General features: G+C 42.2%; 1 long non-coding RNA gene across 1 annotated transcript; it reads right to left on the bottom strand.

The window, feature by feature from the left end:
• Window positions 1–354: 354 nt before the first annotated feature.
• LOC145357880 (uncharacterized) lies at window positions 355–14,926 on the bottom strand. Its single transcript, XR_013889382.1, has 4 exons — window positions 13,986–14,926; window positions 10,600–10,686; window positions 2,126–2,322; window positions 355–459 (listed from the first exon to the last, which is right to left on the bottom strand). It is a non-coding gene; the product is annotated as an uncharacterized LOC145357880 (long non-coding RNA).
• Window positions 14,927–15,646: the final 720 nt, after the last annotated feature.

Here is a 15,646-nt window from a genome sequence, read left to right as displayed (position 1 = left end):
TTTTAAGTCATTTGATTGTGTCTTTAGTCTTTTTAAAAATTCAATTGTTGATTTCCATCCTGTAAATTCATAGAATCCCTACAGGAGGCCATTTGGCCCATCGAGCCTGCACCGACAACTATCCTACCTACCCAGGCCCTACCCCCATAACCTCACACACTTACCCCGCTAAACCCACGCAGACATGGGGAGAACGCGCAAACTCCACACAGTCACCCAAGGGTGGAATTGAGCCTGGGTCCTTGTGCTGTGAGGCAGCAGTGCTAACCACTACACCACTATGCCCCTAATGAAGTCATTTTTATAAAATGTGTCTTCATAATAGCTGTATGTAGTTTATTTAAAGTTACCCACCTTGACCTTATCTTAGTGATAAACTCCTTAGGGTTGCAAATATTTCACACCTTGGTTGCTCTCACATCCTGTCAATGTCGGAATATCAGCAAGTGGTGGAAAGAGCTGGAAGAAATGATCAAAAACGAAATGTTCTTGTTGTTCCTGCCGCCATCCTTCATGTTCAACAAGGTTTGTACCTACACAATGATGGGCAATTCTCATCTTACTTAGTAACAAGAACCCCTGTCTCACTGCTGGAAGGGTGGAGACAGCGACTCTAAGCACCCACATTGGTCTTGTTCATGCCTGTCTATAATACCATAGATCCTTACAGTGATAAGTAAGGCCATTTGGCCCATTGAGTCTGCACCTATTCTCCAAAAGAACATCTTACCCAGATGTGGAATATTTCTTGCTCCAGTCCCACTCAGGCTCTGTCCCACAATTCTTTCTCCATTACATTGATCACTGTTCTCATCTGAACCTGGAAAAATTCACCAATTTTGCTTCTAATTTCTTCCATTCTTTTACCTTCATATTGTTATACTTACACTTCCCTCCCTTTCCGTGACTTCTCTGCCTCCATTTGTGATGATAGACTGTTCTCTAATATTTGTTACAAACCCATCGACTCCCACAGCCTTCTCCATTACACCTCCTGACCCCTTTTCCAATCAAACTCCTTTCCATTCTCCCAGTTACTCTGAGTCCGTCACATTGTTCTGATGATGCTTCCTTCCACAGTGGCACTCCTGGCATGCTTTGCTTTTTCCAAAGCTGAGGTTCCGCCTGCCACTGTGACAGGGACCTCAGTTGTATTGAACCCATTTCCCACGCTCCCACCTTCAGCCTTTCCCATCCATCCAAAATAACGAGAGGGGTTCTACTGTCCTCACTTCCCATTCCTCCATATTCAAATTCACCATCAAATACTTCTCCTCTCCCCGTTCTGCATTCTTGGAACCATTCCCTCTGTGATATCCTGGTTCTCCTCTATCATCCCCAACACCCTATCCTCTTCCACTGGTACCTTCCCCTGTAACACTTGCACCTTTACCACCCCCTGTTCAAGGTCCCAAACACTCCTTCCAGGTGAAGCAGTAATTTACTTGTACTCCTTTTAATTTGGTTTACTGTATTGCTGCTCACTGCAGTCAGCTCTGAACTGGGGAGACCAAACACAGACTGGGTGATTGCTTTGTGGAACAAGTATGACCCCACCCTTCCTGTCACTTGCTATCTCAATTCACCAGCTTGCTCTGATGCTCATGTTTCTGTCCTTGGTCTGTTGCAATGTTCCAGTGAAGCCCAACGCAAACTGGAGGCATGGCACCTCATCTTCCAATTGGGCACTTTACAGCCACCCAGACTGAACATTGAGTTTGACAATGTAGACTGTGAATTTTGATCTCTGGTTTGGAATTGTCCCCAGTGCTGGTATCTTGTTCTAATGTTTTGCTTTCAGATGCTGTTGGACTTTAACACTGATTCAGCTTCAAGGTTTTGTTCTTTTACCACAACCATTCCCACTTCCTTTGCCTCTTGTTCCATTTCACTTTGTAATTAAATCTCTGCTGTCCCCCAACCTAACCCTGCCCTTCTATCTTGCTCCATCTGACCATCTTCCCTCTTACAACAGCAAAAAACCCATCGCATCTCTGTGTCACTTTAGTTCCAAGCTCTCATGTTGGACAGGGGCTATTAATTCTGTTTCCCTCTCCCCAGAGGATGCCGGACCTGCTCAGTTTTTCCAGAACGTTTTTCTTTTTATTACAATCCAAATAATTACCTCCTGATGGACTCCACAGTTTTTATGGATACCATTCCATTTGGAAGACGATTTGAGAAGTGTTTCCTCTGGGGTACCAGCTTGCAGCTGGGGATCCAAAGGCTGAATGTGTGGAGGAGCCTTTTTTTTGGATGGGATGTTAATCTGAGGAACCCAACTTCTGTCTCAGGCAGGCACAAATCCTCCTATGGTCACAACTAAATGAAGAATAGAGTGCTGGTTAATATTTCTTCATTAACACCATCACTGAATGTTGATTATCATTTGGGGTTTGTGAGATTTTGCTGTGAACTGACTGGCTGCCACATTTTTGACGTTATGACATTGATTACATTTCCAAAGTCCTGAATTTGTTGTGTTTTGAGCAGCCTAAGGTTGTAGAAGGTGCTATAGAAATGCAAGTCTTTCTACTGCTGTATCACTTGGCAGATGATTAACCCGACCACACAATGTAAACAAATTGTACAAAGAACGTTGAAACATTCTGATCTGATTTACACAATAAACTACTTTGGAAATGCATTTTGGGCAATGGTGCCAACTATTTTTAAACATTTCATGAATAGCCAGGAGGTGACGGCATCTTATTCTCAATCACAATGAGGAGTGAGGAATTCAATGTCACATTTTTGGATCTTGATGTAATTTCAGTGGAAGATTTTATTTTTCAGTTCAGAGACTTTTCTCGGAATTATATTTAAAGGACAGTAGGACTAGCTATCATTTAATTCAGGGTGTGAGGACTAATATGATCTGACAATGGGACACAATTTGCCTACATTTCTCCCTCTTTCGATCCTATGGTTGTATCTTTGACACCACAAATCAATGGGCATTTGTTCTCCTTCAGGACCTCACCCAAGTGTCAGTGCTCTGCCGCTGTAGGTATTGATATGGTGACCAGGTTAGAGCTGAACTAATCCAATACTTTTTAACAAGACTGTGACTCACAATTGTGGCTGTTTCCAAAGTTCTCACTTTGAAACAAACATTGATTCTAAATTCCTCCAGTGAGTTCCTAACACAGACGGGAAAATGTGGCCACCCTAAGTTCTTCAGCCTGTATATAAGACCATAAGACACAGGAGCAGGATTAGGCCACTTGGCCCATTGAGTCTGCTCCCCCATTCAGTCATGACTGATATTTTTCTCATCTCTATTCTTCTGCCTTTCCCCCATAACCCCTGATTTGCTTATTAATCAATCATCTCTGTCTTAAAGACACTCAGTGACCCGGCCTCCACAGCCTTCTGCGGCAAAGAGTTCCACAGATTCCCCACTGTCTGGCTGAAGAAATTCCTCCTTATCTCTGTTTTAAAGGATGGTCCCTTTAGCCTGAGATTGCACCCTCTGGTTCTAGTTTTACCTCCTAGTGGAAACATCCTCTCCATGTCCACTCTATCCAGGGCCTCACGGTATCCTGTAAGTTTCAATAAGATCCCCCCCTCATTCTTCTAAATTCCAGGGCCAGAATCCTCAACTGCTCCTCAAACGACATGTCTTGCTCTATTGATGTAAAAAATTGTATCTACTCCTTTAGCTATTTTTGCCTGCATTTTACAAGTCCCAGATGATGTGGTTCTTTTGTTGGGGACTTTATAATGTTCCCCTGATGCTCTCATGAACTTTGACCAACATCTTTGCAGTTTCATTTTAAAGTGAAATGATCTTCAGACACATTTTATTTTTGTGTCATTTTGTAAGTTTCACTGGTTGCAAAAACTTGTTTCTCTGTGGAATTTACTTTGATTTCAGTGTGAATCTTTCGCCAGCAGATGAGCTTCACTGCAGCGAAGTTGTACGGGTAAGTAGACTTATTTTAAATGTAGCCAGGGTTTGGGTAGAGATGAGAAATGATAAAGGCAGGAACTCACTTTGGGAGTACAGGCCCCCTATCATTGCCCAGCTGGGAGGCTGTAGGAAGAAATAATGGCAGCTTGTCCAAAAGGTACACAATAATCATCGGGGATATTAATCTACAGATGGACTGAGACAATCAGTCAGACAAAGGTAGCGTTTGTGAGAAATTCATAGAATGTTTACAAGATAATTTCTCATGATGGGGATGGTGGGGGGGGGGTGTGTGGGGGGAAGGGGTTCACAGTCTTAAGATACGGGGTAGCTCATTTAGAACTGAGGTGAAGAGAAATTTCTTCACTCAGAGGGTGGTGAACCTCTGGAATTCTTGACCACAGAAAGCTGTGGAGGCCAATCACTGAATAGATTTAAGAAGGAAATAATTTTTCAACTCTAAAGGCATCAAGTGGAGGGAGAGCGGCAGTCTGGCACTGAGATAAAAAATCAGATATGATCGAATAGCAGATCAGGATCCAAGAGCTGAACAAAGAACAAACAAAAGGACAGCACAGGAACTGGCCCTTTGACCCTCCAAGCTTGTGCCAATTATGATCCCTAATTAAACTCAAGATAAAACCTTCTCCCCTTAGTGTATCCTTCTATTCTCAAACCTGGTTCATTCAACCTCTCCTCATAGCCAACACTCTAGAAACCAGGCAACGTCTTGATGAACCTTCTTTACACTCTCTCCAAAGCTTCCACATCCTTCTGGTAGTGCGGCAATCAGAACTGTGTGCTATGCTCCAAATGTGGCCTAACCAAGGGGTTCTATAGCTATAGGCTATTCCTGCTCCTGTTTTCTATGTTTCTTAGAACGACATATTCTGGAGCCAATCAGAGAGCAGGCAATGCTAGACTTTGTAATGTGTGATGAGATAGGATGAATTGAGAAGCTGATAGTGAATGCACCCCGATATAGCAGTGATCATAATAGGATTGAATTTTATATTCAGTTTGAAGGAGAGAAGAGTGTGTCCAAGATTAGTATCTTAAAATTAAATAAGAGCAATTATGAGAGCATGAAAATGGAGCTAGCTAAAATGAACTAGTAAATTAAGTTTAGGGTTATGTCAACAGAGATTTAAAGGGATATTTCAGAACACACAGTATTGACATATTCCAACAAGAAAGAAAAATCCCAAGAGAAGGATCCTCCATTCATGGTTAACTAAAAGAAATTAAAATTGTATCAAACTTAAAAATTTAAAAAACCCACATAGAACAAAGAACAAAGAAAAGTACAGCACAGGAACAGGCCCTTCGGCCCGCCAAGCCTGTGCTCATCATGAAGCCCTAACTAAACTAAAAAAACTTTCTGTCCTTACTCAGTCTGTATCCCTCTATTCCCTCCCCATTCATGTACCCGTCCAGATGGATGTTAATGTTCCTGCTTCCACCACCTCCTCTGGTGGCGCGTTCCAGACACCCACCACTCTCTGTGTGAAAACCTCCCCCTGCACATCCCCCTTACACTGTGTAATTGTGGAAGGATGATTGGGAGGTCAGAAGATTCGACAGAAAATAATAACAGCAAAAAATGACTAAAAGATTAATGGAGGGGTGGAAATTAGAGTACGAGAGAAAGCTAGCTGGGAATATAAAGATAGTAAGAGTTTTGATAGATATTTAAAAGAAAAAAGAGTTATCAAAGTGAGCATTGTTCCTATAGAAAGTGAATTTGGGAAATTAATAATGGAACATCATGTGATGGCAGCTGAACTGAACAGATACTTTACATTGTTTTTCATAACACAAGTATCATCCCAGAAATCACTGTAAATCAGAAAATGGAAGGGAGAGAGGAACTCAGGAAAACTGCAATCACTGCAGAAGTGGAACTGAGTAAATTGCTGGAGTTGTGGCTGACAAACCCCAGAGTCCAGGTCGATCTCATCCTTGGGGCTTAAAATAAGTGGCTGGTGAGACTATTGATGCTTTGATGAAACTCCCCAGATTTAGGGAAAGTTCCGTTCGATTGGAAAATAATGAATGTATCCAGTCAATGTAACAGGGATTTGATGGCCTAGTGGAATTATCACTAGATTATTAATCCAGAAACTCAGTTTATGTTCCAGGGAGCCGGGTTCAAATCCTGCCAGGACAGATGCTGGAATTTGAATTCAATAAAAATATCTAGAACATAGAACATTACAGCGCAGTACAGGCCCTTCGGCCCTCGATGTTGCGCCGACCAGTGGAACCAATCTAATGACCCTCTAACCTAAACTATTCCAATGTTATCCATATGCCTATCCACTGACCATTTGAACGCCCTTAAAGTTGGCGAGTCCACAACTGCTGCAGGCAGGGCATTCCACGACCTTACTACCCTCTGAGTAAAGAACCTACCTCTGACATCCGTCCTATAATTACCACCCCTTAATTTAAAGCTACGTCCCCTTGTGTTAGCCATCACCATCCGAGGTAAAAGGCTCTCACTGTCCACCCTATCCAATCCTTTGATCATCTTGTATGCCTCAATCAGGTCACCTCGTAACCTTGTTCTCTCCAATGAAAATAACCTCAAGTCCCTCAGCCTTTCCTCATAAGCCCTTCCCACCATACCAGGCAACATCCTGGTAAACCTCCTCTGCACCCTTTCCAATGCCTCCACATCTTTCTTATAATGCGGTGACCAGAACTGTACGCAATACTCCAAGTGCGGCCACACCAGAGTTTTGTACAGTTGTAACATGACCTCATGGCTCTGAAATTCAATCCCTCTACCAATAAAAGCTAACACACCGTACGCCTTCTTAACAACCTTCTCAACCTGGGTGCCAACTTGCAGGGAGCTACGTACATGTACCCCGAGATCTCTCTGCTCGTCAACACTACTAGAGTCCTTCCATTAGCTCAATATTCTGTACTCCTGTTACTCTTACCAAAGTGAATCACCTCACCACTTTTCCTTATTAAACTCCATTTGCCACCTCTCGGCCCAGCTCTGCAGCTTATCTATGTCCCTCTGCAAACTGCAACATCCATCCTCACTGTCTACAACTCGTCCAACTTTGGTGTCGTCAGCAAATTTCCTAATCGATCCTTCTACACCCTTAACTAGGTCATTTATAAAAACGACCAACAGCAGTGGCCCCAAAACAGATCCCTGCGATACACCACTTGTAACTGAACTCCAGGTTGAATATTTCCCATCAACCACCACCCTCTGTCTTCTATCAGCTAGCCAATTCCTGATCCAAACTGCTAAATCACCCTCAATCCCATGCATCTGCATTTTATGCAATAGCCTACCATGGGGAACCTTATCAAACGCTTTGCTAAAATCCACATACACCACGTCAACTGCCTTACCCTTATCCACCTCTTTGGTCACCTTTTCAAAAAACTCGATAAGGTTTGTGAGGCACAACCTACCCTTCACAAAACTGTGCAGACTGTCCTTAATCAATTTATTTCCCTCTAGATGATTATAAATCCTATCCCTTATAATTCTTTCCAAAACTTTGCCCACAACAGAAGTAAGGCTCACCGGTCTATAATCCCCAGGATGGTCTCTACTCCCCTTCTTGAACAAGGGGACAACATTTGCTATCCTCCAGTCTTCCGGCATTATACCTGTAGCCAATGACGACATGAAGATCAAAGCCAAAGGCTCTGGAATTAAGAATCTACTGATGACCATGAAACCATAGCCGATTGTCAGAAAAATCCATCTGGTTCACTAGTGTCCTTTAGGGAAGGAAATCTGCCGTCCTTACCCGGTCTGGCCTACATGTGACTCCAGAACCACAGCAATGTGGTTGACTCTCAAAAGTCCTTTAAGGGCAACCACAGATGGGCAATAAATGCTGGCCAGCTGGCGATGCCCACATCCCTACAATTAATTAAAAAACCTCATTTATTCAAAAAGGAAGCAAGGCAGAAAGCAGGAAACTACAGGTCAGTTAATTTAACATCATTTATCATTGCAAAAACGTTAGAAGATATTAAAGATGTGAGTGCAGGGCACTTATATAGGGTCAGGATAATCAAACTAAGTCAACTTGGTTTTATGAGAGTTTAACCAATTTGTTACAGTTTTTTGAGAAAATGATGTACACTGTGGGTAAAAGGTAGATGTACTGGACTTAGATTTCAAGAAGGCATTTGATAAAGTGTTTCAAGGTTATTGTGGAAAATAAAATGTCATGGTGTAGAGGGTAATATATTGACATTGTTATGCCCACAGTGTAAAAAAAACATAAGTACACAAGATTAAAGTTATACAATTAGAACAGTCTGACAGAACAACCTCCCCAAAACTGTTTAGTTAAAAGTATATCATTTCAGATTAATCTGTCTGACTTAATTCTGGATTCTTCTGCTAAAACTTCACTAAATTCAATGAGCTAAACACCTCAGCCTCATCATCACCAACCTTTGCCTCCTGGGTAATTTTTTCAAAAGTAGATCCAGCCAACAAAGATTCAGCATCCTCTTCTTGCCGTTAGGTTCTTCCTGTTCCTGTCTGTGTCCTGCTGATCACACAGTCTGGAAACAATCCAGGCGCTCTTTTTGTATAACTTCTATTGATTGTGTTTTGATCAGTTCTTCTATCGCCCGAGGGATAATCAATATTTAACATCCAGCTATAGAATTTCCTAAAGTGAATTGAACTCCTGCAATGGGAAATTTCTCTACCACTCCAAGAATTACCTCCTCTTTTCAAATTTATTCTGCATCGTGAGATAGGTCTAAACCCTCCACATATTCCACTAACTAACACTTTCTCATCGAATCATAGAAACCCTACAGTGCAGAAAGAGGCCATTTGGCCCATCAAGCCTGCACTGACCACAATCCCACCCAGGCCCTATCCCCATATCCCTACGCATTTACCCGCTAATCCCTCTAACCTATTCATCTCAAGACACTAAGGGGCAATTTTAGCATGACCAGTCAACCTATCCTGCACATTTTTGGACTGTGGGAGGAAACCGGAGCACCCGGAGGAAACCCACGCAGACACGGGGAGAATGTGCAAACTCCATACTAACAGTGACCCAAGCCAGAAATCGAACCCAGGTCCCTGGAGCTGTGAAGCAGCAATGCTAACCACTGTGCTACCGTGCTGCCCAAAATCAGAGTGGGGAACGTGGGCATCGATCCCACTACCTCACATGCAAAGCAAGCACTCTACCATTTGAGCTAATTCCTGTGCCAGTTCCTGCAATAACACATCTGGACAGCAAAGTGCACTTTTCCACAACATTAATGATTGATTAGCTCCTGAAAGAGTTATTAATTTCACTCTGGACAGATAAGTGGGAATATACTGGGAAGTACAAAATTAACTAGGAGTGAGATAGTTATAGAAAGTGCTGTTCCAATTAAACAATAGCCTTGCAAACATGACCTTTTCAAGGTGGTACTGGTTCAGATGGAAAAGATGATGTTTACTCGGTCTGAGATACAGCAACTGAAAGTCTCAATTGATCATATAAAACTGGTGAGGTGGAGAAGGAGAACCAATTAATGGACAAGGATGTGAACAAAGGAATTGAGCAGGTGTGGAGACAGATACAAGACCAGTTGATTGTTTTGGAGCATGTTCTTGAGTTGTTCAAATTGCCTGAACATCAATTGTGAGGCCGTCAAAAACAGCTCATGATCTGTGTGAAGGAAAGTGTGGATGAATCAAATGTCAGGTGTGATCTCGGAAAAGGAGAATGAGGGGTGGGAGTATTGTACTAATGTGGATCAAAAGGAAGGACAACAACCTGAAATCAGACTGTTTGCTGAAATGGTACCACCATCTAAACTGAACCACTAGCATAATGATTCTGTATGGTGTGCAGAGATATGAATGCCCAGTGAAATCCCAGGAGATTTTCACAGTAACTTCATTGCAGTGTTAATCTAAGCCTACCTGTGACACTATTAAATAAACTTTAAAACTGAAATTGTGCTGTGCACAGCTGGTGTTTGAGTGAATTCTGATGGTCTTTGCAGCAGTGTGACTGTCACAGTGATCTGTGGAACCATGGTTAAAATGGGTTCTCACAGTAAAAAGTCTGACGACGCCAGGTTTTAGTCCAACCGATTTATTTGATAATAGACTCACAAGCTTTCGGGGTTTGCCCCTTCGTCAGGTGAATGGAGAGTTCTGGCCTCAGACAGAGCATATAAAGCACAGACAGTTTAGACATGTCTGTGCTTTATATGCTCTGTCTGAGGCCAGAACTCTCCATTCACCTGACGAAGGGACTAACCCCGAAAGCTTGTGAGTATCATCAAATAAATCGGTTGGACTAAAACCTGGTGTTGTCAGACTTTTTACTGTGTTTACACCAGTCCAACGCCGGCATACCCACAAAATGGGTTCTGACATAGAGTCATAGAATTATAGAGGTTTACAGCATGGGAACAGGCCCTTCGGTCAAACTTGTCCATGCCACCTTTTTTTTTTAACCCCTAAGCTAGTTCTAATTGCCTGCATTTGGCCCATATCCCTCTATACCCATTGTATCCATGTAACTATGTAAATGTTTTTTAAAAGATAAAATTGTACCTGCCTTGACTACTACCTCTGGCAGCTCATTCCAGACACTCACCACCCTCTATGTGTGAAAAAAATTGCCCCTCTGGACCCTTTTGTATCTCTCCCCTCTCACCTTAAACCGATGCCCTGTAGTTTTAGACTCCCCTTTAGTCATCATGGTGTCTTTACCAAAGATCGTGCAGAAAGTGAGGATGCAGATCTAGAACAGACAAAGGAATCAAACAGTTTGACAGAGGAGGAGATAAAGCCATTGACCAAGAAAGATAAAACAACCTTTCTGGATAACCCTGACTACACACATGTCATGTGTTATCCTGTTGATCCTGCTGGGTTTTGTGAGAACATTCCCAGAGCTGTCCTAACAACAAACCGAGTTTAGCTTTGCAATCAAAGCCGGATTAAAGACTGAAGGAGAATATTGGAGATGAGTCATTTTGTCATAAATGTGATAAAAGGAAGAAGGAATGTTTGATGGTGGAAGGCAAGGACTGAAATAGGTTTTATTACTGTTATATTTGCATGTTTGATTTTATAAAGTGTATGTATATTTATTGTAGAGTACTAGTAGTGTGAAACTGAAAAGGTTTGAAAAATGAAACCATCTTTGAATGTTGATGGTTCATTTTTTTTAAGGGGGGAGATGTGACACTAGGATGCCTTTAAGAAATGTTTTTTAAATCATGTCCTCTGCAGTGGTAAGCAGGTCTTTTTGGAGTTTTTTTTCATTGTTGCTGGGCTGTCTACTAGAAGTCCTTTTATTGCTACTTCAATGGCTTAAATGGGGTTTTGTTCATTTTTACTATGGACCTCAGGTACTTTCCAGGATTAGTTTTATGATCCTGTATTAGGAGGAAGACTGGTTGGTGGGTCATGTGTTTTGGACTGTTTTTTTTCCTTCCTAGTGAATTTAAGGTTTCATTTTTTGTTTGGCCGCTGATTGCAATTTTTTAGTGGACATCAGACTGAAAGCAACATTTCTCTCTCTCTCCCTGGTATTGGAAATTCTGCTGGTTAGCTGAAAGCGAGGCTTCTTAGAATGTCTACCATGCAGAAGGAGGCCATTCAGCCCATAGAGCCTGCACCAACAACAATCCCACCTAGGCCCTATCCCCATAACCCTGTTCATCCCCCTGACACTATGGGGCAGTTGAGCATGGCCAATCAACCTAGCCTGCACAACTTGGACTGTGGGAGGAAATTGGAGCACCCAGAGTAAACCCATGCAGACACAGGGAGAATGTGCAGATTCTGCACAAATAATGACTCAAACCGGGCATCAAACCCAGGTCCCTGTCGCTATGAGGCAGCAGTGCAAACCACAGTGCCACCGTGCCTTCCTGGAGTGGAAAATCTGCTGTTGGTGGTTGGCTTGCCTAGAACCTCTCTCCTGCTGGTGTTCTGGGAAGTTGTCCTGACTTCAAACTGTTCTGAGTGTGTCCAGGCAGCTTCTAGAAGTTACAAGACTGAGAGGTCAGAGATTCAATTCTCCAACCAAAGGACTCAGTTCCAGTATCACGTGAGCATTAATCTTTGCTGTGTTAAATCTGTGGAAAAGATTTGTCAAAAGAAAGTTTTGGTTTTGATTGGATATATTTGTTATAGAATATACATTATAATGGGTTGTTTTGTTTCCTGTTTGTAATTAATAAAAGTCTGGCTAATTTTCTCTCTAAACACAACTATATTCATAAAAATTATCTCTGTTTGATAAAAGCTGCCTAGTCACTTTAATCATACCTGAAGTGAAACCTATCACTTATCCGAACCAAATACAAGATAATTCCTGGGATGAGCGGGTTGTCCTATCAAGAGAGACTAGATAGTTGGGGTCTGTATTCCTTGGAATTTAGGTGACCTTATTCAAATATATAAAATCTTGAGGGGGTTTGACAGAGTGGATGGTGTGATGTTTTCACTCATGGGAGAATCTGGAACAAGGGGGCAGCTACAAGATAAACGGCCAATCGTTTAAAACTGAGGTTTGTAGAAATTTCTTCTCACTGAAGGTGGTAAATCTCTGGAATTCTCAGTCCCAAAGGGTCGTGGAGGCTGAATGATTAGAAGTATTTAAAGTAGAGGTGGATAAGTATTTGATAGTCTGAGGAATAAAAGGCTGTGGGGAATTTGGGCTGGCATAAATCAGCCATGATTGTATGGAGTATTGGATTGAAGGGTCTCGTGGCCACTCCTGATGTTGCTGTGTGAATGCTGATGGAGTTTTTCACATGTTGACCCAGGGATTTCCTTAAGTGTTTCCCCCATTCAGGGCAGTTAAGATGTGGAACCAGAAACGAAACCCAAGAACTTCGTTCCAACATGGCTAACTTTCCCTGAATGATGAGAGTTCCCCTTTAGGCGGAGTCCCCTTTACACAGGGTCCCCTTTACGCAGAGTCCCCTTTACGCGGAGTAATCCCCAAAGTAAGTAATAAAATGGCACCATCTTGATGATAAAATCTTTTTGGTCAGATTTTTATCAGAATATTCTACATGATCAATCACCAGTTTATTTTGATATGAAGTTGGGCAGAATATAAATGGATATCTGATCCGATCCTGTGAGATGGTGAAAGGTGGGCTGATGCAGTTATGTTGTTGGCCAACTTTGATATAATTGGAACTCTGAGGGTTAAAACAGCCTCTGCCTTTTCCTATGTTTGCAGCCAGATGGTTTGGTGAAGGTTGTTAATGCAATGAACCGACTTCAGTCTCATTTATAATGAGTTTCTTCACATCAGTTATGAACTGAAAATGATCGCCTGAAGGGGACTTTGTGCAAAGTACTACCCCCACAGTTAGCGTTCCATTTTCACATTACTGTGCATCATGCCATTTAATAGTGACGAGAAGTTAGCTGTTAAACTGAACCCCTGCACTGTTAGTGAAATGTTTCAGCAATGGCAAGCACTTTATCTGGGGAGAATGTCAAAACTCAGGCGTGGTCCACTTTGATGGGGTGGTGGAGGGGGGGCGGGGATGATGGAAACAGGAAGAAGAAATGTTACACCTGGCTCTCGCTCACTCACACTGAACAATGTACAAACCAGTGAACTGAGTGAAATCATCCTGATTCCCTCTAAGACTCAATGATATATACAGCTTACACTGAGGAATACCTTTCCTAGCTGGGGATTCATAGATTGAACAGGACTTGGGACTTTACAGCGGTTTACAAAAAAGGTAGTTTAGCAATAACAATACAAAGGAAGGATTTGTATTGGTTAAGGAGTTAAGAGCTGTTTCTGCTAATAATTCATCCTGTGTTAATGTGACAACAGTGGTGCTGTTCGACGGGGCAAAGGTTAACTGTGCTGCTATGGAAAACCATGTAGGTATGTAGCAGCAACCTTGTACACATAATTAACCAGATATAGCACTTATCTCCAGTACTGAGTGTTACAATATTTCGCTGCTAAAGTCTGTGTGCTTTAGCAACTCCTGTCTTTTATTGTCCTCTCTGTTCAAAGAAAAAGGGTGGGTAGAATCTATACAGACTCACAGTGGAGGAGTGTCAGATTTCATGGCTGTGTTTCTTAGTACTTCCCATTGCGAGGAGTGGCCGACAGTCCCGGAACATTTCAGAGGCTGGGAAAGGTTAGGTGAAGAACAGAGAAACTTGCCGGACCTCTCATTCTCCTGTGTCACAACCCTGCAGCATATCCAAGGAAAAGAGAGAACCAATGATATGGAGAATCCTCCAGCCTTGTAGCAGACGTGGTTACTGGTTTCAGGGTGGAGTTAAAACCACCATTCCATTTACAGGATGATGTGGGATTAATGTGAGTCAGCAAACTGCATTGACATTCCATGCTTTAGTTTGAACTGGAGAAGAAAGTAAGACAAATGTGAAGCTGCATTTTTCAGCTGTTTTGATATTCTCATGTTCAGCTTCGACTGGAGTTTGTTGATGAACAGGTTGGATACAGGGCACAGGATTATACTGAATCTTGGGCCACGCTCGATTTATTAAAGGATCACAATGAGCTGTCAAGCAAGTCATAAATTGTTCAATGAATGTTAAAATACTTTTTTGGTGAGAAAATGCTCAGTGGTTTTGCTGTTCTCCGGGACTGAATTTAATGCTTCCAGAAAACCTTCCGATGTGGAAACTACTTGAAGTTCCTGCGGGGCTTTATCTTGTTATCTGTTTGGCCGGTGGTCGAGCACACCCAGGAGGGTTTTAGTTTTACAAGTCGATAAGCTTTGGGAACAGGTAAAGCAGTCTGCTGTGCCACCCGATAACGTGATGGATGACCTATCAGGCTTGGAGGCAGTTTTGCAGAGTAAGAAAAAGTCAAAAGCAGGTTCTTTGCGGAGGGCACTGAGCTGGCTAAGATTGTCAGGACGCAAAAAACAGAAATCAAAGAGTGAAGGGGACAAACCAGCATCTAAGCAGAGAAAAGATTCACAAAGTTCAGGTGAGTTGATTTGCTATTCTCCTTGTTCCAGGCTCAAAATGTCATACGTTGTCTGTTAAATCTGTGCCAGAAAAGCTAATTCAGAGAACTTTCTTTTCAATTAAAACATTCAAGGTCTAGATGACCTTGTTTGTCTCTGTATGTGAAGCAGCACAGAGCTCTAACCTGGGGAATTGTGACAACCTGAGCTTCTCTTTGGCACTGGTTTGTACAGGAGAATGCTGGGGGGAGATTAGATCACACGTAGCATAAATTGTTGTTTCAGTCTTGAGAATTTGACCTTGCCCGTGTACACAATGCATTATGGGGTGCCAAAGCCTGCCATTTTTTAGAAATGGGTGTATATTTTAGTGGTGAGCCCATCCCTGTTGTACATCTGTTTTAAATTCACATTTCCACAGATGATTCACTTCAGTTATGTTGACACGAGCTGTCTCCAGACAGGATTGAATAAATGTGTCAAATGATTGGAGGTAATACATAGCCATTTGTTATCCAGGGAGTCCAGTAGTCAGACCCAGAGGGATGGGTTCAGAATGGTAGAAATTGGGATCTTGAGGTAATGTTTCTGTTAGATTGCATTTAAACTTTTGGCAATGTAAAACGTATCTGTCAGGTGACTCTGGCAAAGTCACAGGTACATCAATGTGACTCGATAATGACTGGATTTAATTTGAGGTGTGAGCCGACCCCTCTATGATACTGTGAATAAAATAACAGACATAGTAACACTTTTTCTTGG

The sequence above is a fragment of the Carcharhinus amblyrhynchos genome, chromosome 24 (assembly GCF_965287045.1).
Source record: "Carcharhinus amblyrhynchos chromosome 24, sCarAmb.v2.hapA, whole genome shotgun sequence".
NCBI lineage: Eukaryota > Metazoa > Chordata > Chondrichthyes > Carcharhiniformes > Carcharhinidae > Carcharhinus > Carcharhinus amblyrhynchos.
The sequence above is the reverse complement of the archived record's forward strand: the minus strand, read 5'-3'. Positions and strand labels throughout refer to the sequence as shown.